A 27080-nucleotide genomic window follows, 5' to 3' on the forward strand; every position below is an offset into this window, starting at 1 on the left:
GCCGGCCGCTCCCCCGCCGCCCGACTGGGGGAGGCCTAGTCACAGCCGCCGCCTCAGCAGCGCCCACAGATCTCGCGGTGTTTGCCGGCGGCCGCGCCGCCATATTGTGTGACAGTATTTTGATTTGCACTGGACTGGCGGAGCCGCGGCGAGAGCGAGCGAGAGCTGGGGGGGTGGGGGGAGGGCAAGCAAGCGCGAGGGGGGTGGGGGCTGAAGGAGGTAGGGAGGCCGAGCGAGCTGGAGCCGAGGAGCGGGGAGAGGCGACGCCACCCAGCCATCGTTTTTGATCTGCAGCAGCCGCCGGCGAGGCGTCCCAGCCCGACCCCCTCCCCTCCCCCTCAGCCACGAGCAGCGGCGGCGGCGGCAGCCGGAGGGAGTTGGCGGCGGCGGCCGATCGGAGGGGCTGAGCGGGGAGGGAGGGAGAGCTGAGGTGTCCCCCCTGCCGGGTGGAATCGGAGGCGGCGGCGGCGCTGGCGGCGGCTGTGGTGGTGGAGGCGGCGGCGGCGACGGTGGAGACGGCTGCCGTAGTGGGAGAGGCGGCGGCGGCGGCGGCCGAGGAGGAGGAGGGGGAAGCGGCGGCGGCGAAGGGTAAGCGGACAGCGCTGCCGGGCCTCGGCGGGATCCCCAATCCCGGCTCTCCCCTCAGCTCCCCGCACCCCCCCCTTCATCTGGAAGGGACTCTGCCGACTCGCGAGGCCCTTGCGGGGCGTCCGCTTCTTCCTCTCGCTCTTCCTCCCTCCGCCTCCTTCCTTCCCCAGTGGCGAGGCAGAGAGGGAGGCCCCCCAAGTCCTCCAGACCGGGCGGGGGTGGGGAGCATCGGGCCCGGCCTGGGCTCCCGGGAAGAAGTGTGTAGGGGGAGGGGGAGATTCATTGGAGTCGGGCGCCGGGGAGAGCCTCGGGTGGGGGAGGGTGCCGGGGGCGGGGAGGGCCCCTGCCTGCACGGGTGCCCCCGGCCCGCCCCTTTGGCATGTGTGAGATATGGGGGGGCTGGGCGGGGGGGGACGGAGATCTCCTCTGGGGGAGCCGTGGCCCGAGGAGGGATGACTTAGGGGCGAGGGTGTTGCGGGGAGAGATCGAGGGAGTTACGTGGAGGTCGAGGGGAGAGCGTCTTTCCTTTTCCGATGTGGGTTTTCTGCAGCCTTCTGGAAGTGGGGAGCCAGCCCCGGCTGTGAGTGTGTAGCCCTTAGATTTCAGAGTATAGTTCTAGCTTTCTGTCCTGTCAACCTCAAAACCTAAGATTGGGGTTGGGGCCGGGAGGCTGAAAGGGTCTGGGTATCGCTGAACAGGTGACAGGTGTATCTTCCCGTTGCTGATGCTGTAAGGCTGCTCGGGCTGGGTAGTATAGCAGAGTGGCGGAGCCCATGTGGCTTCGTATCTATGCGTTTGGCCATGTTTCATTCCATATATAGTATATTTGCGATGTTCGGTTTCCATTCTTCAAGTCAGCTTAATTGTCGTGGAGGAATTCTTCAAATGTTTCTGATAAGCTGGGTTTCCAGGAGAGTGGAGGGCATTTGCAGCTTCACGGGGGTTTCGCAGGAGTTCATGCGTTTCGGGGTCCCCAGTGCGAGGCTGTTTTGAGTGCCTCTCTTCATTGGAAAGTTCTTGAACACTAAGGTCGTATTTGAGGCAACAGTGAGGCAGTATACTTTTGCATCCATTTTGTCTGTTTTAGGTAAGTTTGTAAAGTGTCGAACTTTAGGGTCAGGTTTATTCGCATTTTATAAAAGGAATTCGTTTGTGCTTTAGCTCACTCTTAAAGAGTACGTTGCTCATTATGCAATTTCAGATTTGGCCGGGAATTTTGGTGGGCATGGAATACAATTTTGCTTTCAGTTTTTACACTACTGCTGCTTACCACACTCTTCATACAGTAGCAGAGTATTGACACCTTTTTAAAAGTATCTTTGAATTCCTTGGAACAATGAAGTCGTGATTGGTTTTAAACCCTGACAGTTTGAAACTTTAGATTTTGAAACCACTGCATTTTCTAATAAAGACAGACACGCTCTTCATCTTACTGTAAGCTTTGGCTGAGCACTTAAATTAGAAACAATGGGAAGAATTGTCAGATAAATGAGTTACAAATTAAAATAGGGCCAAGTTTAAAAAGGATTCAATAGCTTTGAAAAAACGTGTCTGGAAGGAATATATTGAATGATGGCACTATCAGTGTGTTAACAGGAAATAGAACAAAAATTCCAGTGATTCAGAACTTCTGTTGGGTTTTTTTTCCCCTTAAATCTAATCAGTTTCTAATAGAGGGTGCTTAAGATTTAAATCTTTAAAGGATCAACTGAAAGTTGAATGCGTTAATTAGATGAGTAAGTCGTCCACTGAATATACTCCGTTATTTCATTTTTCTCTTGGGCACGTGGAATACCTTTTCTGAGTTCAAAAGTATTCTCAGGGGACACTGATGAAATGCAAGTGGTTCAGCCCTCTTTAGTGAACTGTCGCATAGTAGAACCTGTGCCTCTGTAACTTGTTAAGAAGTGGGTAAATGATCAGTCTCATCTGATCCAAATTTCCTGAAAAATAAGTTTTAACTTAATCTGATTTGATTGAAATAACACCTATATTTGGTCCTCTCTTTACTGGAAAGAAGCGCTTGCCTTCAGCTAGTGATATTGTTTAAAACTTGCATACAGTTATTGCATCTAATGAAATCAGGAGGTTTTTAAACTCTGCAAAGTGGGCACAACTACTCAGATCCCCAGTTACGTTATTATTGAGAATTGCTTGTTTAGTATTAGTAACACATTATACTTGGGTAAGTGTCATAACATGATTAGTCTTGTGTCTTGACAGAAATAAAAATTTATTCTACTTCTGTAGTTTTCTCTGTAAGGAAAATTCTTTTCTCAAAATACTGTTGAGGATGAAATCTACATATGTATCTATGAACATATGGCATTTTGCAAAATGGGTGTGATGGGCACCACTTACATGAAACTTTGTGAGTTTTGTGCCAAAAAAGTCCCATGAGGAATGTGTGAATTTTCTGAAACAGCATTTATTTTAGTTGTATAAATTCATCAAGACTAAAAGTGTATTTTTTAATGGTTATCAAAGTATTTAAAAGGCACTGTTTACCTTGCTATAGATGTTTTGAAAAAAAGTTCCTGATAATCTTTACAACATACAAAGTTTGTAAGTTAAACTGTAATTCAGAAAAGCTTCAATATCATTATATCTCTACTTGGCCATGCTCCTATGACCCAAGAGAGAACGGTAGTAGCACTTTTCCGTTGTTTCACTTATGTCATCTTTATTTGGTCCATCTAAGATTGGGACTCTATAAAATAGAAGGATTATGAGGAAATAACAGAGGCAAATGTGAAAATGGGGCAAAACAGTAATAAGGAGGAGAAGCTAGGGGATAAGATGCTAGTAGAGGATTAGATGAACAGTTTTAGGCAACTAGGAAAATGGAAAGGTGGGTAGTGGTGGGTGCCAAGCACAGGAAGGTGATCATGCTGAACGATTCTAAGGAGGTTTCGGCTGAATCTTTCGGTAGACTCTCACAGTCTATATGTCATTTTATTTTAAGTCCTCTGTATTAAGATGGTAAGGATTTTGAGACTTGGAAATTGTATGAAATCTAAACGTATGCATGTTCATATTTATTTGCCTCTGGCTCATATTTCCAAAATACTTATAATATTTTAACATTTCATTTTTTTATGATTCTGACCCTAAAAATCAAGGACACTTACTTAATCAGAAAGCTAAAATCCCTGAGTAAGTACTCAGGGGTGGCCAGTACTGTACTTTGTTTGTTTGTTTGTTTGTTTTTGCGGTACGCGGGCCTCTCACTGTTGTGGCCTCTCCCGTTGCGGAGCACAGGCTCCGGACGCGCAGGCTCAGCGGCCATGGCTCACGGGCCCAGCCGCTCCACGGCATGTGGGATCTTCCCGGACCGGGGCACGAACCCGCGTCCCCTGCATCGGCAGGCGGACTCAACCACTGCGCCACCAGGGAAGCCCAGTACTGTACTTTTTACATTCCCTTTAGTTAACTGCTAAACTCGCCTGTGATCTTGATAAGAGTCAGAGATTAAGAATGGCTGTCTTTTTCTTCATTTTCTAAGTATTCCATCCCTCAAAACACAATGTTTGGTACTAAGTAGTATTTACTACTAGCCTTCTAGTGTTAAACTTATGCATTTTACTTAGACTTTTCACTTTGATTTTTTTTGACTCATTTTACAAAGTATGCTTAGTTTCTAATTTCTTAATCCTCAGAAGGAATGGGCTACTGTTAAAAACACAGTAAGATGCGTCAGCTGAGAAGTTGATGTTTTAGAAGGCGATCCAAGTCAGAATTGCCACAAAGCAAAATTGTGAATATTAATATCAGTAAAAGATCTCTGTGAAAATTGATTAAAGTTTTGCCACTTAAAAGTGCTTTGTTCAAAATATAATTCATGTAGACCCCCGTATCTCCTGACAGTGCTTTATAAATGAGGCTTTGCCGAATGTATCTTTTTGATTTGCCTCAACATTTTTAATGTAAAACTTGAGCAAGAAATTCTATTGGATTTCTGATAATCTGTTTCAGTTCAAAATTTGGTATCAAGGGAGTGGTAAATTTCTTTAGACCTTTAGTATCTTAACATTAACCTTTTTAGTGTTTCCTGCATAGTAAAAGAGAAACTAATATTTATTGAATACCTACTAAGTGCCAAGGTTTCTATCGTTTCACAGATATTTATTGAGCACAGGGTTCTTTGAGATATTGGAGATGGCAGCAGTGGATAACACAGACAAAATTTCTGTCCTCATATAGTTTACATTTTAGTAGTGGAAGATATAATAAATGAGTAAAATCAAGCGTGTCTGGGAGAAAAAAGTACTGTGGAGAAAAGTAAAACAGAACAGGAGGTTGGGGAACAGACATTGCATATTTGCTCTTTTAAAAACTGCATAGTGGATATTATCTTTGATTTCAAAAACAAAAACTTCCATACATAAATTTTTTTCTTTAAGAATATACTTCAAAACTAACACAACATTGTAAATCAACTATACTCCAATAAGAAACTTTTTTTAGAAATATACTTCATAACTTGGGAACAACATTATGTTTGTACTTCAGAGTTTTAGTTAATAGCGATTTCCTATTGTTAGTGCTTCAGAAAGCTGCTTTGTGGCTCAGTAGAAAATTTGGAGTCTGCTATCCTGGTTTGAATCCTGGTTTGCCACTTACTAGCTTTGTGATTTGGGGCCAACTACAATTTCTCAGCCTCTCTGAGCTTGTTTTCTTCTCTGTAAAATGAATAGAATATCTATAGGGTTGTCGTGATGCCAAATTATACATTTTGTGTAAATTATCTGATATATAGAAGGGGCTCAATAAACTGCAACTTTTTTGTCTGTTGCTTATCTGGAGTTCTGTTATAAAACAAAATAGCTGATGTTGGTAATCTTTCCAAGAAGCTTTCATAGCACTGTGGGGGACATTGTTTAATACACAGTTTATTTGAACAACTAAAGCACTCTTCTCTGATAGAATAAGGTTAATTAAAACTCACCTGTAATTTATGGTCACTAATACTTTCTGGAGCGTTTGCACATGTTATCTAGTCAATATGCTGTGAGGAGTAAACCTAGTCTTTATGATGAGGAAAAGTTGTGACATATCTTGATGAGTTGGATTTCAGCATTTTGACAAGTAGATAAAAATATCGTATAAGATCCCAGTTCATGGAAGTACTTGTGAAACATTTAGTGCAGTTTATATATTCAATAAATGTTCGCTTTGTCATTAGTTATTATACCTTTATTGTGTGAAAAGGGGTAATTCAGAGAATTCACAAAGTATTAAGGAAAACTTTTATGAAGAGGAAGTAATGCAAATTGTGCATAAGTTTTTTGAAGAAAGAGTGGAATAGTCAAATTGCAATATTTGTTTTTCATTTTTAGCCTGGGAAATCACTAAACTGTCTCAAGGACAAACCGTGTCTTATTTTCCCTTCAGTCTTGACTTCACCATATCTTCAGTGCCTGGCCTGTACTTAAGGAGCTCAAGGATTACTGCACATTCAGTGCTGAATGGCTCTTAGTGATAGTTTTCCTGTGTATCACAACTCTTTTTGGTAGTAAGCACCTTCTGATTTTGAAAAGTGTTTGCACTGGACTTAAGTCTTTGAATCTCTAGTTTTAAGCACAGACTCAGATATCACACAAAATCTTCTGAATGCTATTTTTTTGAATCTAGCCAAAAGTTTGAAAAAACATCCTAGAAGTTAAAAGGAAGAAAAGAAAGAAATTATTTGCAGCTAAATTAGTATTTATTAACCTATTCCTATGAAGTTGTTGACATTAAAGTGAAAAAGTGAATAGAAATTTTTAAAAGCAGATTAGAAAAAATAATTCATGTATAATTATGTGCTCTTAACCAGCCTTTAAAAGACAAGTTTGTCTTACCTCTTTAAGGCAATTTCAGTGAAACTGTACATTTATACTGACATTATGGATTAAATGGCTCAGTCACTTTCTTACATTCCTGTGATGTGGGGAATATTGGTGTTTTCACGGAAAAGGGAAAACGTCCCACCCCACCCTACCCTACTTTAACAGTAACCATTTTTCAGATGTTTGAATCTTAGTACCAGTAAGCTTTTTCCTGCTCTGTAGCAAGTTATTCTCTGCCTAATGAATAATAATTTTAACTTTCCTAAAACTGAAGACTTCCCTTAAGTTCTAAGATCTTTAGTCATTTATGCAAAATATTTCTTGGCTTTTAAAAAAATTCCCCTTGAAGATGTATAGAAACAAATTGCTTCATTTTTAAACTTGGTATGACACAATACTGTTTTAGAAATGAGATAAAAATATCTACAATTGGATATTTTTATACTCTTGTGGGTTTTTGTTTGTTTGTTTGTTTGTTTTGAACTGTAATAACCTACCACTGGAAAGGGATACTACTACAGGGTGTCAGCTTGAGTGGCTTCAGAAAGAAAGTCAGTCTGATTTATCCACAAACAGGTACAACATAGACCAGGGCATTTTAAGAATTTGTAGTATTTTAATTGCCTTGTTAAAGAAAGTGGCATTCTTGTTTCACCTAAGAAGAAAAACAAAAAACAGTCCTGGTACAAGCCTCAGAAGCCAAATAATAAAGTAGAGGTTGGAATGGTCCTGCAGAGAGAGACAGAGGAGAGAAGCAAGAGTAAAGAAGTGTTGAATTTAAAAGATTTTGGTGGAAATGTATGAATGCTGATTGTTTTTAATAAAATTATTCAAAAGAATTACTCTGTTAAAGAAAATTCGTGGTCTCTGCAGCCAGCCCCTGCCCAAGCTTGCCAAAACAGTAAGTCAAAAGCAATGCCACATTCCGAGGTATAGTATAGAGATTAGTGCTACCATCAAAAACTTCAGAGTTTCTGGGGGTTGATTCTGACCATTTAACTTGCCTGTTTGGCTAGTGCAGAAGACAGGTTCTGGGAGAATAACAGATGACAGTGAATTATTGAGGGGAAAAAAGTGCACAAAAAGTAAATTTTCAGTTAGTAAATTCTTTTTATTCTTTGGTTTATTAACTATACTTTCATCTGAATTATTAAATAATACTCTTCTTTTGAGTTTTAATGTTTAAAGTTTTCCTCTAACATTTATATTAAGGAAAACTTATTTTGACCCATAATATCTTAATGTTAACCTTTTTAGTGTTAGCAAAATGGAGCACATCACAAGTTTGCTTCCTGTCGGTTTGCCAGTCAGGCAGGCCAGATACTGCTTGTTTCATTAGTATAGAGCCAATGGCAGTTCAGGGGAATGATTTTTCATTCCCGATCAATGGGAGGAAATACTTGCCAATACAAATGAAAACTTGAAATCTGCAATTTGACCTTGCTGAACACAGTTCTCACACCAGGCAAGTTTTGTTTATCAGAGAAATCAACAAAAACAATCATTCTGATATGAACTGGGAAAATAGGAGTAGAAGGGAGTTTACCTAGTTTTAATTCTCTCAGCTGCTGAAGAAAATACTACTTTTGAGTTTGAGTTGGTCTCTGTTAACTTGTCAACTTGTCAACCTCCACCCTTTTAACTAAACATCTTAATTTTATCGTGTTGGGAATCTGTGACGTATGATAAGAAAAGACCTGGTCTTTAAAGTCAGATGAGCCCAAGTTCAATTGTGAGTTCTATTACTAACTATAGCTTTGTGGTCTTAGGCTAATCACTCAAACTCTTTGACTCTAGGACTTGTCTTTAGAAAAATACATAGGTATAATAATACCTACCTTGCATGGTAGTTGTAACTACATTATCTGTATTTCTTATGTTAGCTAGCTCTGTATTTATGTTACCTAGCACAGTACTTACCTGAATTTAGTAGACATCAATAAGTAGTCGTCAAAATGTCTGATATATCCTATGCTTTTTGAGGCAGATTTTCTTCCCTGTAACTTTCTTATATCAATATTAGCTTCTATTTAGCGAAGCTCAGTTTCAAAAAGTATTAATCTTTCAAACAGAACAAGGTGAATTATTTTTTCAAAGTAGACATATAGCTCAAATAATGGGAGGTAATCTTACATTTGGAATTTAGCTTTGTTAGGTTTTTCTTTCAGAATACCTGTTCAATTCATTTTCCCCAACAAGTAGAATAAAAGGGAAATAACTTCTATACTGTTTAATTTACTGTACCTCTTCAGACCAAGGGTGAAATAAACAAAACATAACCATTATTTTTTTAATTACAAAATAAACATGCAAATTATTAATTCTTTGTATTTTTCTTATCTGTTCCTGTGAAAAAGCCCACATTTTTAATTTGAAATTAGTTCACAACCCATGATTTAGGCTTTTTTATGAAAAGCATTAGAAAATTGGCATGGATCAGATTTTGAAAACACTGAAAATATATGAGCTTAAATATAATACTATAAAACATATACCACTTTATCTGTATAAGGTGACCTTTGTAATTTTTTTGTTTTAAATTGCTAGTTAATATTTTTTCAATTATTTTAATAGTATTCTGTGTCCATATTTCACATTCAAAAAAGATACAGTGCTGAATTTCCTGATGTTCATTACTGGGTTAACTGTGATTTTTTGCTTTGAGTTTTCCTAAAAGTTTTTTTATCTTAATTCATTGAGTGAACTGGTGATTGTTGTCGAATATTTTGCTGTACTAATTAGTATTAATTGCTATTTGTATAAGTAATATTTTAACCTACTAATAATACAGTTTGTATTATACAGTGATGCTTATACAAACATTTTCTGTTCATCAGCTTTTATTGGTGCTAAGTTGTCACTAGAAAATAGTAACAGAGAAGATAGCAATATAGGCAAGAAAGTTTGCTTTTTAAAAGGGCTTCAGAACAGAGTGTTTCTTCCATTTTAACTCATTGAGCACAGATTGTGGTATAATTGCTTGGTTAATTTTTAAAAGACTGTTAGTGACCTGACAAACATGGGCGTCTACTCTTTGGAACTCAAGCAGATGCATGTAGGCATCACAGTTAAGTAGTTACTAGAACTGAAGAGAAAAAGTACTCAAGATATCTAAGGGACCATTGACAAACAAAAGTTGGTGAAAATACAGGTACTGTGTGTTTGCATTGAGAGTAACTTGCTGTTTACCTTGTGACTAGCATATACCTGAACTATACTTAACTAAGTACTGTTTGCTACTTTATGATGATTTTCTAAGGAAATGGAAAAATAAACATGTGGAAGTGGGGTTTCAAAAAATAAAAAATTTCCATTTCCACAAAGCCAATTCTGCTTTTTTACATATGAAAATGTATTGACATGTATTGGTTGGGCTTGACTTTTCTTTTTCTCTTTTGAGATTTTTCTAGCTGAGGTGGTGCTTGGGCCTGAGTGAGACATCCTCATTCTCTTCATGAGATTTTCCCCTCATGAACAATGGCATGAATTTACAGGATGACTGTTCAGAGCCGTTGCTGTAGCTCTGTGAATGGAACAAGAAGTACTCTTTTGAGGAAGGTAACTGGTTCATGGGAAAAGTGAACTGGTGATCTTAGCCAAACCAAGCTACGGAATCAGTACTTCAATTTCTATAGGGTATCACATGACCAAAAGAATAGAAAGAAACTCCATAGAGTTTGTTTCATATGGCTTCTATGATATACCTGTGCAAAATAGCTAACCCAAAAAATCTTGCCTGACTCATTCTTTCACCATGCCTCATCTCTACCTTCTTTATTGGTCAACCTAATTCACCTATCCAGTAGTTTTGAATTAGTTTTGAGTCCTGCTGTGTGCCAGGTATTTTGCTAGGTGATGGGATTGGAAAGATGACTAACATATTGTTCTTGCCCTCAAGGGACAGGTATACAAGCTATCAATAGTGTACTAACACTAGCAAATGCAGTGACAAGGTTAGACATAAAACACTTTCGGAATCTACAGGAGGGAGTGTCTGACTCAGTGAGGGAAGGAGGGATATATGAGGGAATTCTTCATAGGAAGGGTGACACAATCTGTTTGTGTCAGATAGGCAAGGAAGAGGAGGACAAGTTGGGAGAAGAGAGGCCATTGCAGTCAGAGAGAACAACATGCATAAAGGATGGAGGTAGCAAAGTCCACACCTATTCAATACTGTGAATAGTTCCACAGTGCATTAGGTACCAGTGATGGGTTAATTGGAAGTGAGGTGGAAGATGAGAAGAAAGAGCATGAAAATACTTGTATGCTCTGTAAAGTAGATTTGACTTCATCCCATAAATGATGGAATGTTTAAATTAACATTCTAGAAAGATTTCTCTGGCTGCAGTGTAGAGAATATTTAGAAAAGAGTGGGGGGGGGGGCGGGAGGTAGCCTTATAACCGTTTATTTGAGAATTGATAAAGACGTGCGTTAAGGCTGTAATTAGGGAGAAGAGCAGGTGATGAATTTGAGAAGAGAATACTGAGTGTGAAGTAAGTAAGTAATCACAAGTGCCCTGGCTTGAGTACCTGAGTGCATAGTATAATGCCTGCCATTCATCAACACAAGAGCATACCAGGGGCAGTAACAGGTGAGGAAGATGTTTGAGTTCTGTTTGTTGGTTTTAAGGTTCCTAGAGAGAGAGAAAGAGGAAGAAGACATCATTTTATTTGGGAGGCAACACGGAAGTCTTCTCTGATTAGATGACATTTGAGCAGGTGCCTGAGTGAAGTAATAAAGGGAAAGAGCTTTCTAAATAGAGAGGCAGGAGCATGCTTGCCGTGTTCCAACAGCAAGAAGACCAGTGCAGTTGGAGTTAAGAGAGTGGGAGAAGAGTGGATGAGATCCTCTCATCTACTGATGTGCTTTCCATGTAGCTCTTTAGATCGTAGAAAGGATTTTAGTATTCAGGATGAGATTAGAAGCCACGGAAGGATTTTAAGACGTGAGCTATTTTCCCTTTTTTCCCCCTTTCACTCTTCAAGAATTGCTATAAAAATGGAATCATGTGTTGTGTTATATATTTTGAGATTGGCTTTTTTTCACTCAGTGTTATGCGCTTGAGATACATCCAAGTTGTTTCGTGTATCAGTAGTTCATTGCATTTTAATGCTAAGAAGTATACCATTGTATGGATGTACCACAATTGTTCAGCCATTGATTGAAGGAATTTTGTGTTTCCAGTTTGGGGCTCCAAAACTAAAGCTGCTGTGAACAGTTTTCCACAGGTTTTTATGTGAAAATACTTTTTCATCTCTCTAGGATAAATCCCCAGGAATACAGTGGCTGGGTTGTATGATAAATGTATGTTTAACTCTGTAAGAAACTGCCACTTTTCCAGAGTGGCTGAACTATTTTACATTCCCATCAGCAGTATATGAGAGATCTAATTTCTCTGCATCCTTGTCAGCATTTGGTATTGTCAGTATATTTTTTATTTTAGCCATTCTAATAGGTATGTAGTGACATCTCTTTGTGGCTTTAGTTTGCATTTCCCTAATAGCTAATGATGTTGAACGTATTTTCATGTGCTTGTTTGCTGTCTGTGTATCCTCTGTGGTGAAGTGTCTGTTCAAGTCTTTTGCTTATGTTCTGATGGGATTGTTTGTTTTCTTGTTGTTGAGTTTAGTGAGTTCTTTATATATTCTGGACACAAGCCCTTTGTCAAGTATGTGATTTGCAAATATCTTCTCCTGATCTGTGGCTTATCTTTTCATCCTCTTAATGGGGGCTTTTGCGGAGAAAAAAAAAAATTTATGAAGTCTAATTTATCTTTTTTTCTTTTATGAATTGTGCCTTTTGTTGTCAAGTCTAATAAGAGCTCTTTGCTTAACCTTAGGTTTCCAAAGGTATTCTCCTATTTTCTTCTAAAAGTTTTCTAAAAAGCTTTACATCTTGCATATGTAGATCTATGATCCAGTTTTACATAACCTTCACATAAAGGTGTGAAGTTTAGATTGAAGTTCACTTTTTGTCTGTGGATTGTTCGGCTGTTCCAACACCACTTGTTAAAAAAAATTATCCTTCCTCCATTGAATTGCTTTTGCACCTTTGTCAAAAGTCAGATGGCTGTGCTTGTGAGCGTCTGTTTCTAGATTCTCTATTCTGATCCACTGATCTTTGTGTTTATCTCTGTACTACTACCACACTGTCTTGATAACTGTAGCTGTATGGTAAGTCTTAAAACCAGGTAGTAAAATTTCCCTAACTTAATTCTTCTTTTTCAGAATTGTTTTAACTATTGCATTTCCTTTCCATGGAAAATTTAGAATCTATAAAAAAATCATGCTGGGATTTTGGTAGGAATTGCATTAAACCCTTAGATCAATTTGGGGAAAATTGACATTTTTATTTTGTTAAGTCTTTCAAGCCATAAACACAGTTTATCTCTCCTTACAGTTAGGTTGCCTGATTTCTTTCATCTGCATTTTGTAGCTTCCAACACACAAATTCTATACATGTTTTGCTAGGTTTATAACTAGATACATTTTTTTTTTTTTTGGAGCAGTTGTAAATGATACTGTGTTTTAAATTTTGGTTTCCAGTTGTTTATTGCTAGTTTATAGCAATATGGTTGATTTCTGTGAGTTCACCCTTTATCCTGAGACATTGCTAAACTAATCAATTCTAGTAGTTTTTTTGTGGAGACTGTGGGTTTTCTAATGTGTCTATGAATAGAGACAGTTTTATTTCTTCCTTTCCAATCTGGATGCCTTTTATTTCCTCTTCTTGCCTTACTGCTCTGGTTGGTACTTCCAATACTGTGTTTAGTAGGCGTGGTGACATCAGACAAGCTAGTCTTATTCCTGATCTTAAGGGAAAGCATGAAGTCTGTCACCATTAAGTACATGTTAGCTGTAGGTTTTTTGTAGGTGCCTGTCTCTTCCTAGTTTAAGAATCACTTGATATGACCATACGGTTTTTCTTCTTTAAACTGTTAACTGAAGGTAACTTTCCTTGTTAAAGATTCACTGTGGCAGCTCTTTGTGGAATAAACTATAAGAGCAGGGCAAAGACGTCAACAGGGAAGCCATATTGGAAATTACTGCAGTTATCCAAATGAGAGCTGATGGTGGCTTAGACCAGAGTAACAACAGGAAAGAGTGTGAAGAGATCAGATTTTGGATATATTACAAACCCTGGGTGGGCAGAAATTGCTGATGAATTGGATCTGAGGCATAAAAGAGAAGTCAAGGATGACTCCAAGATTTTTGGCCCAAGCAGTTGGAAGTATGGAGTCGTTGTTGGCTGAGTTGGGGAAGACAGTGAAGTAACAAGTTTGGGCTGGGCAATCAAGAGATTTTGGTTTTTTTTTTTTGGATGTGTTAACTTTGAAAGGCCTACTAGACACTTAACTGGACCTATCAAGTAGGTAATTTGATATGCAAATGGAATTCAAGCAAGAAATTCAGGCTAGAAATTGAAATTAGAGAGTCATCAGTTGAGTTGATATTTGAGAAATTATAGTGATAGTTATTAAAAATTATACCTGTAACCTTTTTCTTTTTACTGTGCCATTGTTTAAGGCTTATTAGCAAAAAGCAAGACTCTCCTAGCACGTGAAGAACTTTGTGAAAATTTTGATTGGTTCTGTTTATCAACACTGTTGTTTATCTCACATTGAGTGCACCAGAAATTATGTGGTTGGGAGACAAATTTGGGGGATATATATTTCTTGTAATGTGTATTTAATCATGCTTATTTGATAAGTAGATGGCTATAATAGTAGTATAGACACATGTGCTTTACTAATTTTCAGAGCTTTGTCCTAAATCTTTGTAAATGAAGTAGCTTTATGCATATTGTGAAAAGGGTTTGACACTATTATTAAGTGACTGAAAGGCTTTCTGTGGCAACATTTCTTTTGTAGATAAAACAGAGAGCCAAAGAGACAGGTCAAAAACAAAAATTTAAAATAGGAATGCAAAATAGCTAGCAAGGAGAGACTTAGATTTCTGACTTAGAGCCAGAATTAAATTGGTAAAGGGAAAGGGTAAGCCTCAGTTTACAGACTTGGTAAAAAGATCTTCTGAATTCCATTCAGGTATGTTTTCTTCATATTAAGGTATTCTGGAAAATACTTTCTTAAGTGGCATGATATTTTCTGTTGTAACTGATTAATGCTTTTTCTTATTTATAATTTAAATATCTCAGGACTTTTTTTCCCCTATCACAGGATTTACCATATTTTATTATAATATTCTGTTTATTTTTCAGTTTCTCCCACTAAATAAGTTTTTACAGCATCAGTACAATGCCTTGACATTTAAGCTCTATGTAAATATTTGTGAATGAATGAGTGAACACATATACTACTAAAGTTTAAAGCTAGAAGATTTGCTTGCTTTTAAAAGTAAGTGAGTTTTTGAGATTCCAGAGTATAGGTTATGGTCAAATGTCTTTTCTGGGGCTCCCCTGGTGGCGCAGTGGTTGAGAGTTTGCCTGCCGATGCAGGGGACACGGGTTCATGCCCCGGTCCGGGAAGATCCCACATGCCGCAGAGTGGCTGGGCCAGTGAGCCGTGGCCGCTGAGCCTGCGTGTCCGGGGCCTGTGCTCCGCAATGGGAGAGGCCACAACAGTGAGAGGCCCACGTACCGCAAAGAAAAAAAAAAGTCTTTTCTGAATAGTACCCTGATGCTTTCAAACAAATATTACACTCCTGAAGAATGCACCCAAACATAGCAACATTACTAACCCAAGGTCAGTGAAGCACACATTTTGCCATTTGTTATTTGTTCTTTTTTCCTAGTGGTAGTGGATTTATGTGAAATCATCTAAAGTTGGCCCAGACTTCTTGTACGGAATGGAGCACACATGGCAAATAGTAGGCTGGGCTTAGAGTTTAGACCATAGTAGTATCTCATAGGAAATTTCCTATACACATTTTAAAAGAAAGTAACTTTCATCTGCCTTTAGGAGGACTAGGTCCTCCCTATTTCCAGGTAGATGGTAGGGGTATAAGCCTCTTTTCTCTTCAGTTAAAAACATTTTTATTTACCTTTCCTCTTTGAGCTTTACAAGACAAAAATACCCTGAGCCATTACTGTTCCAATTCAGATTTAAGCCCCAAGAGAAGAGTTATTTTTGAAAGCCATAGTATTTTATTTCCAGATCCCTAGTGTGTTTGTATGTGTATGTTTACGTACGTGTATGTATGTATATAGCTGTATATACATGTATATATTGTGCTAGTCAATGACATATTAATGAAATTAATAGGAAAAATGGCTTTCCTCTGGTATTGTTGACACCAACATAGTAAGAATGTAAATTGTTTGGTGCTCTGTTTTAGGCATTGTGGGGAATAAGGCTGGGGCCAGAGGGGGGCGGGGCGCTATATAAAATAATCCTTATTTTCTCTGGGAGAGAACAATGTGTAGTCAGCTGAGTCTGATACAGAGGTACCTACTTCTCATGATTATTGAGAGCATTAAATGAGTGAATGCATTATAAATCATTTGGCCCAGTGCTTAGCACATACATAAATGCTTAATAAATGTTAACTATTCATTGTTACAAAATTATTATAAAAATAATAAACTTTATTGTTATTCCTTTTTTCATTTGGCTTTCTTGATCCCATTCTTTCCTGCATTTTATCTAACTTTTCTGACTCCTTTGTTGTAAGTTCTTGGTCTTTAAGTCTCCTCTCTTCCTGCCCAACCTCTTTTCCATTATTCCCTTGGTCAATGTCATCACCTTCTACCAAAACTCAGTATAGTCTAATTCTACAAAATCTTTTACCTCTCTTGGGGAGGAAAGTGACATGATCCAGCTATGTTTAGGAGCTAGAAAGCTTGTTACCACTGTGAACTATAGCTTAGAACGGCCTAAGAGTGGAATGAGCCATCAGATAAGAGATTATTGTGTTACTTTGATTATCCAGGTAAAAGATACCTGAACCAGGAGGTTGTGGGACTAGAAAAGGGGATTAATGCAAGAAACATTTGTGGGAGTAATCAGTAGAACTTTGCCAGTGATTGTATATGGTGAGGAAAAGAATTGAAGACCCTGAGATTTCTAACTTCAGAATCAGTGCTCTATTATTAGTAATTAACATATAGCTATATTATTGCGTGGGAGGCAGTGGGTTGAGTTTTGGATAAGATGAATTAAGGTTACTAGCATGGCACTGTCAGACTATTTATTTGTTCCAGTCCCACCCACTTATCCTTCCCCCTCACTCACTCACTCAGTCTCTGAATTCCATTGCTATTAGTCTAAGAACTTTCCTTTAAGAAAAGTAATTTCTATTTGGTCATAAACAGCACTAGAGATTGAAATGTGTGGAGAGCAGTTCCTTGTTTCCTACCCGCATTCACATTATCCTCCTCTTTTGGGCTCTTCCCTCCGATGAAAAAGATTACTTAGAATAATATTTACCACCATGACTGCTATCACCCACCCAACTTCTGTGATATTGGTATTTAAGTTTTTATATTTCTATATAAAGTAAATGAGGCAACTTGGCAGAGCTCTTTGAAGAAGAATAAAACTTCATGAAGTGTTTGTGATTAAAATATTAATCAGTGAGTAGAGTAATACCTCATTCATCTAGTATCATTAGGCAATAAATATTCTACAGACAATTGAAACTTATCCCCAAATCTATTTCTTTATAGATTTTATGTATAGAGATTTTAATGTTATATTTATATACTATGTAGATTATATATATTTTTAATAGCTCCAAATCTTTTTCTTTATAATGTTTTATATGATTTACTGCCTTCTGAGAACATTTCTCCACCCCAACTTTACCTATTCTGAAAGACAGAAACAGCTTTTTGTTCCAGAGCCTCATAATGAGAATCAGGAACCCCAGGTTCTAGTCCAAGGCCTAACAGTAAATTCTTGTGTGAGTTTTTGTTTTTCATTGTTTTGGGTTTTTTGTTTTTTGTTTTTTTACCATTGAATCAGTGGAATCTGGAATTGTGCCTGGCATGTAGTAGATGCTTAGCAAATATTTTTTGAATGAATCATTGTTTTATGCCTACTTTAGCACTCCGTTCCTGATTTATTACTTGGAATTCATTACTGCCAGGTAAATAAGTTTCTGAGTTTTTAATATAATATGACTATCTAGGTTCTGATTGAGGTGAATTATTAATATTAAGCTTAATTTATGAGTCTGTTTTTGCTGCTTAGTGGAATTTTCAGTCCTCTTGATGTATTTTCTGGTACTTAAACTTCCCAAAGAAATTGTCTTCTGATACTTGGTTTATTGGGAATAGTTTCTTTATTGAATACATTCGATGTGCCTATATTATATGTGCAGTGTCCTGTATACAAGCATGTCACCCATGTCCTCAGGGATCTTACACCTTGGATGAAGAGACACGGAAGTGGAACTCGAAGAAAATAATTACATGTTGGGTCATGAAGCATTGACCCACAGGCACATTAGGAGTTCTAGGAATAGAGAGATCCATGTGAGCTGAAGAAGTAGAAAAAGAATTCGAAAAGGAGATGCAACATGAATTGCTTTTCAAGAGATAGTTAAGATTTTGATAAGCATCCAGGTGGAGAAATGATATCCTAAGCTAGAGCAGTAACATAGTCAGGAATGAAAGCAGGGTTGAACATGTTCAGACAAAACCTGACTGAAGTTCTCTGACTGTGGGGACTAGTGGGAAATAAAAGTAGGTGGATTTAATAGAGTTTAATTCTAGACTCCATAACCCTGAAGAGCATCTGAGGAGAGAATTTAAAGGAGTCCCTGAAAAAAAAAATCTGTATATTTTTACCAACGAATAACCTGTAACTGAAATTTAATATTTCCTTCCATTATGATTTTAAACAGTAAAGCACAGTAGTATTAGCAGTACCTGTGACTTTATTACTAATAGAAAAAAAGCACAGATATTTTCATATTACTTTACTGTTGTGGCTGTCTCTGAGTACAGTTTATGTAGATTACTACTTCAAAATTATAGTTGTTATTAGACCCCTGCTGGATTTTATTGTGTTGAGTGTTAATAAAGAAGCAAATATATCATAAATATGGGTTCTAAAGAACACTTGATTACTGTGCTTTTCAGTATAATTGATTTTCTTTGTGATCATTTATTTTACTCATTAAAAATCATTCTTTTTAAAAAATAATTAGCTATATTTCAGTAAAACTGGCCTTTACTGAAAAGCCGGGGTTGGCCAGGGGCGTGTCCATGATACCAGTCCTAGTGGAACCAAACTGGAGAAGGCCTTGAAAACCACACTGAGGAATTTTAGTTGAAGTGATAAATAGGGGAGTGGCCTAGTATATTTTTCATTTGTTTGTGTTGTTTTAATTACAGAATAAATATGTCAATTTAGAAATTTTTAAAACTTCATTAAGTTTGAAAAAAAAGAGAACCTCTTCTTAGCTTACAGTTATAGATAAGGTAACAAAAATTCATCTATAATCCCACAATCACCATCTTTACCCTCTTATTATGTATCTGTTCCAGTTTATTAAGTTCTTGTGCAAAGCAGTGAAGTATTTTAAGTGGTTATATAGGAGCCTTTCTTAATCTGCTTGATGGGTCAGATGGGAAGAACTTAATGGCAGGGAGGTAAACTATGGGTCTGGTCGTTTAGAAATTGGATGATTGGGATAGTGTGGTAGCAGTAGTTGTGGAGTAGAATTGGCAATTGTGGTGTTTGGAAAGAAGAACCTATAGGACTTGGTGGTAAATATGGAGGCTGAAATGCATGGAGTGGTGTAAGGGGAAGTATCAAAAAGAAAGTTAAAAATAAGGTGCCTAAATTAGGATTCTTGGAACAATATTGTACAGGTCCATGATAACTTTTCTGAAACCCTGGGGCCAGCTATGTTTTGGAATTCATAATTTTTTGAATTTTAGAAAGGTAACATGTGTATATATTGTATACTATGTAACATGCCCAGCAAGGTTTGAGGCATCACCCAGTAGTTAAACACTAGTATCTCTGCAGTGAAAAATGGAAATGTTTACAGTAAGTGGCTAAATAAAGCCTGTAAGTAGCTTCACGTCAGTTCAAAGCAGATTTTTGCCACTACCAGATGAGTTTTGACATGAAGCTTCATAAAAAATCTTTTCAGAACTTTTTAGATTTCAGAACTGTGGAAGTGATTGTGAACTGTACTGACTGTAATATCCAGTGAGGAGAGTCTCAGGAGTTGTGTTTTGAGGAATGTTAGTTATTAAATGGATGAAATTTGAAGCAGTTGAGAAAGGTAAAGGAAGGCAAGAGAAAAGTTAAGGTAATTTCAGTTTTCAGGCTAACAAGAAAATTGCTATTTCTGATAAAAATGGGAAGTTGAAGAGGGGAAGCTAGTTTGGGGAAGAGTTTAAGTTTAAACTTAAGCACAATTAAGAGGAAAAAAAATCTTCCTGCTTCAAATGAGATTCCCTTTTATTTCTCATGCATTCTGTATCATGGGTAAATGAGCTTAAAAGTTTAGAAGTGTTGGAGTAGAAAATTTCCTTTTAAAATGAGCTGTTAATTTTCAGAGCCTATAGACTCTGATGTTGAGATATTAAAGTACTTCTAGCTTGGGAGTTGTTGGAAAGGTATTCCTAGATAACAAAGGGTTGTGGCCCTGCTCACTAGAACAAAACTTGGGCAGTAGACCAAAAGGAGAAGAGTGAGGTACTGGTCCTCTAACAGGATGCTTGTCTGTATGGCTGAATCATTAATACGGCCATATTTATAATCATATGAATATATTCAGAAGTAGTAATTGGTGGAGAAGCAGTGGTAGCTGACACGTTTTCAGTACTTAATACATGTACCAGGCACTGTTCTAAGTGGTGTTCAGAAAACAGTCTAGTGGTATCTGTTCCTGCCTTGTAGACTAGGTCATGATTATCAACCTAGGTAGGAAGCATTAGGCTAGGTAGTGGCGTGATTTTGATTCCCAGTTCACTCTAAAAATCTGGAAGATAGATAATTAATGCACGAATATATAGAATTGAGTAGGTTTTAACTTTATTGCCATTCCATGATTTTTTTTAAAAAATTACTTTGATAAATGGACTCATACATTAGTATTGTCATATTAGAAATATGGACAAGTATCTTTAACAAAAATGAAACAGGGGCCAGTAATTACTCTTGAAATTTTAGTTGTTTTCTATTTACTGTATATGTATATATTTGTTTTATGATTCATAAGTTTAAAAAGGCAAATTTTGCTTAAACTTTTATTCAAATTCTGCTACTGACTTGTGTGAGTTGAACTTTACATTTTTCTTCTGTTAAATAAAGATGTTGGACTTAATAATCTCTAAGATCCTTTCAACATCAAATTCTATGATTCTGAATGCTTACGTTTCATCAAGTAGAACAGGAAGCTTAAACTACAATTTAAAGGAGCTTCTCCCTAGATGATGCTGTAACTGTAGATGAGATGCCAGAGCAAGAAGTGAGAGAATAAATGTCATAGTTTTTACTTATACATCCTTTTGACAAACATTAAGAAGTACCAAAATAAGGAACCTAGGACGCTAGAAGAATATGCAATATTGACCAGAAAAGTTTTAAAGAAGAGAATGATCAGTAAGTATTCAAGTTAGTAATTAATCAATCAAGTTAATAAAATATAGAGGAGGGAACCCTGGACCTGGAGTTAGAAAGCCACAAATACATCTCTGGCCCTAACTCTGCTGCTTATTGGAGTTTTGATAATCAGTAAATTGATGTATTTTTCTGAACCTTGCAAATGAGAGTAATAATTACCTAGCCTTACTGGGTGGTTTTTCATGAGCATCAAATGATATGGTGAATTAAAAGTGCCTAGTAAAACTTAAAATATTCTATGGGAACTTCCCTGGTGGCACAGTGGTTAAGAATCTGTCTGCCAGTGCACAGGACACGGGTTCAATCCCTGGTCCGGGAAGATCCCACATGCCATAGAGCAGCTAAACCCATGCGCCACAACTACTGAGCCTGCGCTCTAGAGCCCGCGAGCCACAACTACTGAGCCCGTGTGCCACAGCTACTGAAGCCCGTGCGCCTAGAGCCCGTGCTCCACAACAAGAGAAACCACTGCAATGGGAAGCCCACGCACCGCAACGAAGAGTAGCCGCAGCTCACCGCAGCTAGAGAAAGCCGGCGTGCAGCAGTGAAGACCCAACGCAGCCATAAATGAATAAATTTTTAAAGAATAAAATATTCTATGAATTTCCTTTAAAAAAACAAAATTTAACAGTACATTTGAAGATCGAATTGGATTTATTAAAAATATATGAAACAAGCCGCAAAGTTTTTGCAAAATGGTGGGTAAGGCTCCTGAAGAGGTTATTGGATTTGGTGATTTGAATAAAACTTATCAAGGGATAAAACTTGAAGGCAGATTAAAACAAATTTGAGACCATAGCATAACTACTCAGTAGAGAAGTTTGGCAAGGCACCCATGGTGAGAGAGAGATGTCCTAGCATAGCTTGTTTATTCTTTGCATTGCTATTGCAGTTTTTTGTATGCATGGTTGTGCTCCTTACTAGATTAGGAATAGAGGGCAGGAACTGCAGTTCATTCTCAGTTCCTTGAATAGAGTAGCAGTTTTAATAAACAGCTTTGTGAATAAATACTTGCTGAACAAGACTTAACTGATAAGGAAAGTTTTTGTGGTATAAATGTGTCCATGTATGTATGTTTAAGATGGTTAAGACTTAAACAGGTTGGTAGGTTGAAGTGAGAGATTGAAAAGAAAGGGTGTTGTGGAAATGTGAAAGAAAGGGATAGGATCTGGAGCCACAAATGAAAATGCTGGTCTTAGCTGATATGAGACTCTTTCCTGCAAAAAGCACTAGATAATTAGCTGTGTATATCAGAATATAGAGAAGAAAAGTTAAGCTTCCTGGTTCTTTTTATAAAGCCACGTAACGTAAAATATGAACATAAAAGATTGCACATCAGTCTCACAAAAGTTGGTGCAAAAAATGCTTAATAAAACTGTCAAATGGAATCTAGCATTACATTAACAGAATAATACTATAACTGAGTAATATTCACTCTAGGAATGTAATGATAAATCAAATTAAGTCATATTAGTAGGTCACGAGGCCTTTGAATATCTTGATGGATATCAAAAAAAAGGGAAATCAACATTTATTTCTAATAAGAATGCTTAGTGAAACAAGAACGAATGAACATAGCCAAGATTTTATATATCTCAGACCGGAAGCCAGCATTTTGTTACTAGAAATGGTAAAATACTAGAATTCCTATTTTAGCATTTAGTGAAATACTAAATTCCTTTTTAAAAGTCATGAATCAAAAAAGGTCTGGCCAGCATTACTGTTACATAATAACATTGTCTTGGGAATGCTGGCCAATATAATTAGACCAAAAAACAAAATAGAAGGTGTAATTATTGAAAGGGAGGAGGCACATTTATTTGTAGATGACATTTTATATCTGGAAAATCCAAAAGAATCAACTGAAACATTATTTGAGTAATGAAATTTCAATATGATAGTAGTTATAAAATAAAAACAAAAATTAATGGTTTGTCTATAAAAGTGTTTTTCTTGATGTCTTTAAACTGAAAGTCTATCCATATGGGTTAATGAATAGGAATCCTCATTTTTAAATACTTTTTTTTTTTTTTTGCCTTCTGGCAAAATTTAGTTTAATCTTATCATCTCTAAGTAAATTGTAATCTCTTTTGAGTAAGACTCTTTCTTTCCATGTTAACTTTAAAAAACTATTTGAAATAAAGTTGTAGCAGTGAATACATTTCGAGTAACTTTAAGGAAATTTTTTTTTTCTTTTTCTTTTTAAAATTCCTTGTGGCCTGCGATAATGCTCTATTACTTGGTAATGCCAGGGAAGGTGTAATCTGATCTTGGAACCATATTTGGTAAATAATAATTTTGTGTGGAACCCACTGTTCTATCAGTAAGAGGAAAATTATTGCTCAAATGTAAGGCTTTTCTTTGCCCTTAAAGCATTTCCTGACTTAAAGACCTAGTTAGATCATATATTGATTCCTTTTGTTTTTTAAAAGGCACTGTATCCCAGATCTATAACCTTTTAACCTGTTGACAAACATATTTTTTCCTTTACTTGGAGGAGGAAGAATTACATGTCTACTTACTTGTTTACCACTAATTCTCTTTATATCCTAAATGTAAATTGTTATATTTTTATTTATCATCAATTCTCAGAACTGAGCCTTCTTACGTTTGCTTTGTTCTGAAATCAGTGTTGATGAATCAGTTATATCTCTTAGGATGTGACACAGTTGAGTTATTTAAACCTAAAGCTTGTTACACAGCTGTTGCTTTAGCATTTATTAAAATGAAAGCTTAAGTATACTCATATGTTTAGAACAAAAAAATAACGTTCCATTATGCAGAAAAATGTATTGAATACCTACTGTGTGCCAGGTCATTAGGTGCTAATTCTCATGACAATCCAGTGAGGTGGGGGATGGTATCCCATTTAATAGACCGGAAACTTCTGCAGAGTTTTAGTTTATACTGGAACCAGATTTGAACCTAGAACTTTCTCCACCTGAATATTTTCACCTGCAACATGCCATCACAGAAGGTGGAAAATTGACATTTTTCTTAAAAACTACTTTCATTTTATTTTGCTTTGTTGTGTTTCTAGTTACTAGAAATGCAGGGAGTTAAGTTCTTTGAATCCTTGTCTTCACTACTTTTTTGTCCTGTTACAGTTCTCACAATCTGCCATCATTTGACAGCAGCAGAGGGTTCAGTTTATTTTGACTGCTGTGGGATTGATTCGTTTCTTAGAGAGAGACTCCTAAGGGTATCAGCTCACCAAACATAAGGACATCATTTCCAGGCCCTAGTAATCTAATTAGTACAACAGTCTAACATTTTTAATAGCCTACCATTTCTGTAACCTTTGTAGTTGCAAGTTTTGCGTGTGTGTGTTTTTTTAAATAATGTGGACCTAACCAAAAAAAAAAAAAAATCATTGAATCTGTTTTGGTAATGGAAAAAAGAATTTCCAGTGTGGTTAAGAACCACATCTTATGAGCTGTTCTTTGCCTCCCTCTTTAAGAATTACAAAGTATTTTTAAAAATTGGAACTTGAAATTCAGTTCATTGCTTGGATATATATAAAGCATTTCTTAAGAAACCTCTGACAATTGATTGTAGGAAATTAGGGGAACAATTAGAAGATGATTGGAAATAAGATAGCAAAAGAGAAAACTGACCTGAAAATGAGGACTTTACAATTCCAGTTTTACCAATGAAAGTGAATTTATTGTTGTTTTTCTTGTTCTTTTATACTCTGTGGTCCCATATTGGACAGTCTATTGCTAAAAGCCAATAGAGATTTCATAAAGGCTACTGTGTTAGTTTCTAGAATTAGGAGTTCAGAGTGGAGTTGTGTAGATTAAGACAATGACTGAACTAATGCAAATAGCATCTTCTGGTAACTTGTAATTTAAGAGATTCTTTTCCACTTAAGAATATTTCATGTGAGAGACATTGGGGACTACCTCACTGCTATTAGATCTCAATGTTATCTGGTCACGTTTCTTGTTCTGCCTACCTCTAGTTTACTCTAGTTTCTCTTCTGCTTTCAAGGCTCCAGACCCAGTTCCTGGACCTGCCCTGGAAAAGAAGTATCCAGTAGAGATGAGCTCACTGCAGTTACTTAATTAAAAATTTGTAAGCTGCAAAAATGGCAATGGGCCAATCAAGAACAGCTACCATTTGAATTTTTCTATTTCCAGGTATGCTAAAGTCCATGGTACCAGCCAAGCTTAGCCATGTAACTGCCTTACTATGAAATCTATAATAACCAACACTTTACTTTGAAAACTTGTGGTCATCTTGCTTTAAAGTTTGGTAACATCCCTAACACCTAGATAACATGCAGCTAGTATTGACTTTAATGTACCTTTGCCTGAATATTTCTAATTTAACTTGTTTGCTAGTAGTAGCAAACTAATGCAAAAACCATTTAAGAAAAATAAATTTGACATGCTGTTGAGTTAAGCCCTGTAAATCTCCAAAAAGTACTCTGGTCTTCATTGAAAAGTAAACAGTAACAACAAAACTGTCTTCCTTTAAGAGGTTCACATATGGTACAAGTAGTTTTGAGAATTAAATGAAACCAGTTCTCTGTCCTGAGATCCTCAACTGTTCTGCCCTACGAATGCCTTCACATAAAGAGTTAATATGGCTTTTAAAAATTGGAAGAAGATTCCTGGATAGAATCAAGTAACGTATTATGTAATACTTTCGCCTGAAGAATTTAATTATATTTTAAATGTAAGTATATAACTAGTATTTGCTATGTTTTTACTTGATTGCTCAAAAGAAACCAAAGTCATTAGTAGTTGGAATGTCGTGAAATTTAACAACAAAACTAAAAACTAGGGTCTCTTGCTACCTTAGATTTTAACCGAGAAAAAACCACTTATGGTTAGAGGGCTGAGGTCACTTAGCTTTTAAGGACATTTACTGCTTTTACCAATTTGTATAGATTTAGAAATAATCCATAAAAGGTGACTTTATTTACTAAATGGGTAGATGACCTTACACATCCTTTGATTTTAAAGTTCAATTCAGTTAGGTTAGAGATTACCCAAAATTGAACAGAGGAATTTTATATCCCAGTTGTGATTTTAAAAGATGATTCCAATATTCTAGCTTATGCTTTGTATTCCTTCCTCCAGTGTTAATGCGTAATGAATTTAATGTCAGCCAGTCTTGTCAGCATTAGGTCACTGATTATGTGCCACTTCATTTGTTTGGTATGGAAATAATTATATCTCACTGAGTGTTGAATTAGGACTGGAAAGAGTTACTACCAGAGTTACTATAGGGTCATTACCACTGGTAGGTGAATTGAAGGGGAAATTAGAGAGAATTGCTTCAGAATTTCAAGTTGTACTGGTTATCACTGGGGCTATGAGTAATGGTGAAAGTTTTCTACATTATTAAATGCAAATTGTGTATAAAACACTGTGGTAGGCACAGTAGGGATGTAAAAATAAATAAAACTTGCTTTCAGTCAGTTTACAAACAAGTGATACAAAAAAAGTATCATAATAGAGGTGCAAGCAATGTACTTGAGAGTGCCAGAGAGAATCAACTTTGTAGAGAAGGTAATATTTCTACAGAACCTTGAAGAGTAGATAGAACTGTTTAGCGAGAGTGACAAGAGTACTCCTAAGTTATGGAAGTCAGAGTATATAATATATTCTGAAAATTGTGAGCACTCCAATGTGCCTACAGAATAGTAGGGTACAGAAGGAATATGATGGGTGATGGAGCTGCGTCACACATGCTTTCAAATGTCTGATGAAGGAGTTTGGATTTAGTTCAGTAGGTAATGAGAATCCATTGCAGGTTTCTTAGCATTGGCACACTTAAGTCAGTGAGGCTTTTGAAAAGCTGACTGCAGTACAGTAATTGATAAGGTTAGAGATTAGGCAGTAGGAACACCTATAAAGGACAACACTTATTGTTATGTGATTGGGCATTATGTGTGAAGAGTTTTACCTGCAGTTTCTCATTTAATCCTTACAGGAATATTGTAAGAAGTAATTGAAATAATACAGGTTAACAGCGTTCATCACAGAGCCCAACCTGTAGTGAGTGCTAAACCAGAGTGATTATGCTATAGGTTCAGAGGCAAGTGCTCTTGTCCACCTTTATGTATGGACGTTTAAATCTCGTCTGTCAAGACTCCTGATGA

At 37.0% G+C, this 27080-nt stretch overlaps 1 protein-coding gene across 5 annotated transcripts in view; it reads left to right on the plus strand.

Moving 5' to 3' along the window:
• The first annotated feature begins 231 nt into the window (after nt 1-231).
• TAB2 (TGF-beta activated kinase 1 (MAP3K7) binding protein 2) overlaps nt 232-27080 on the plus strand; it is an 84739-nt gene continuing 57890 nt past the window's right edge. The window contains exons 1-2 of one of the 5 annotated variants that reach the window (XM_022558901.3): nt 232-588; nt 24959-25107. The gene's annotated coding sequence lies outside the window, so the exon portion shown is untranslated. Of the gene's footprint in view, nt 589-23056; nt 25108-27080 lie in introns of those variants that run through there. The other 4 variants (XM_030760362.2, XM_089922129.1, XM_022558910.3 and 1 more) reach the window with 4 other exon arrangements.

This window comes from Delphinapterus leucas, chromosome 12 (assembly GCF_059928025.1).
Source record: "Delphinapterus leucas isolate spDelLeu-1000000601 "Yukka" chromosome 12, BTC_Dleu_Yukka2, whole genome shotgun sequence".
Classification (NCBI taxonomy): Eukaryota; Metazoa; Chordata; class Mammalia; order Artiodactyla; family Monodontidae; genus Delphinapterus; species Delphinapterus leucas.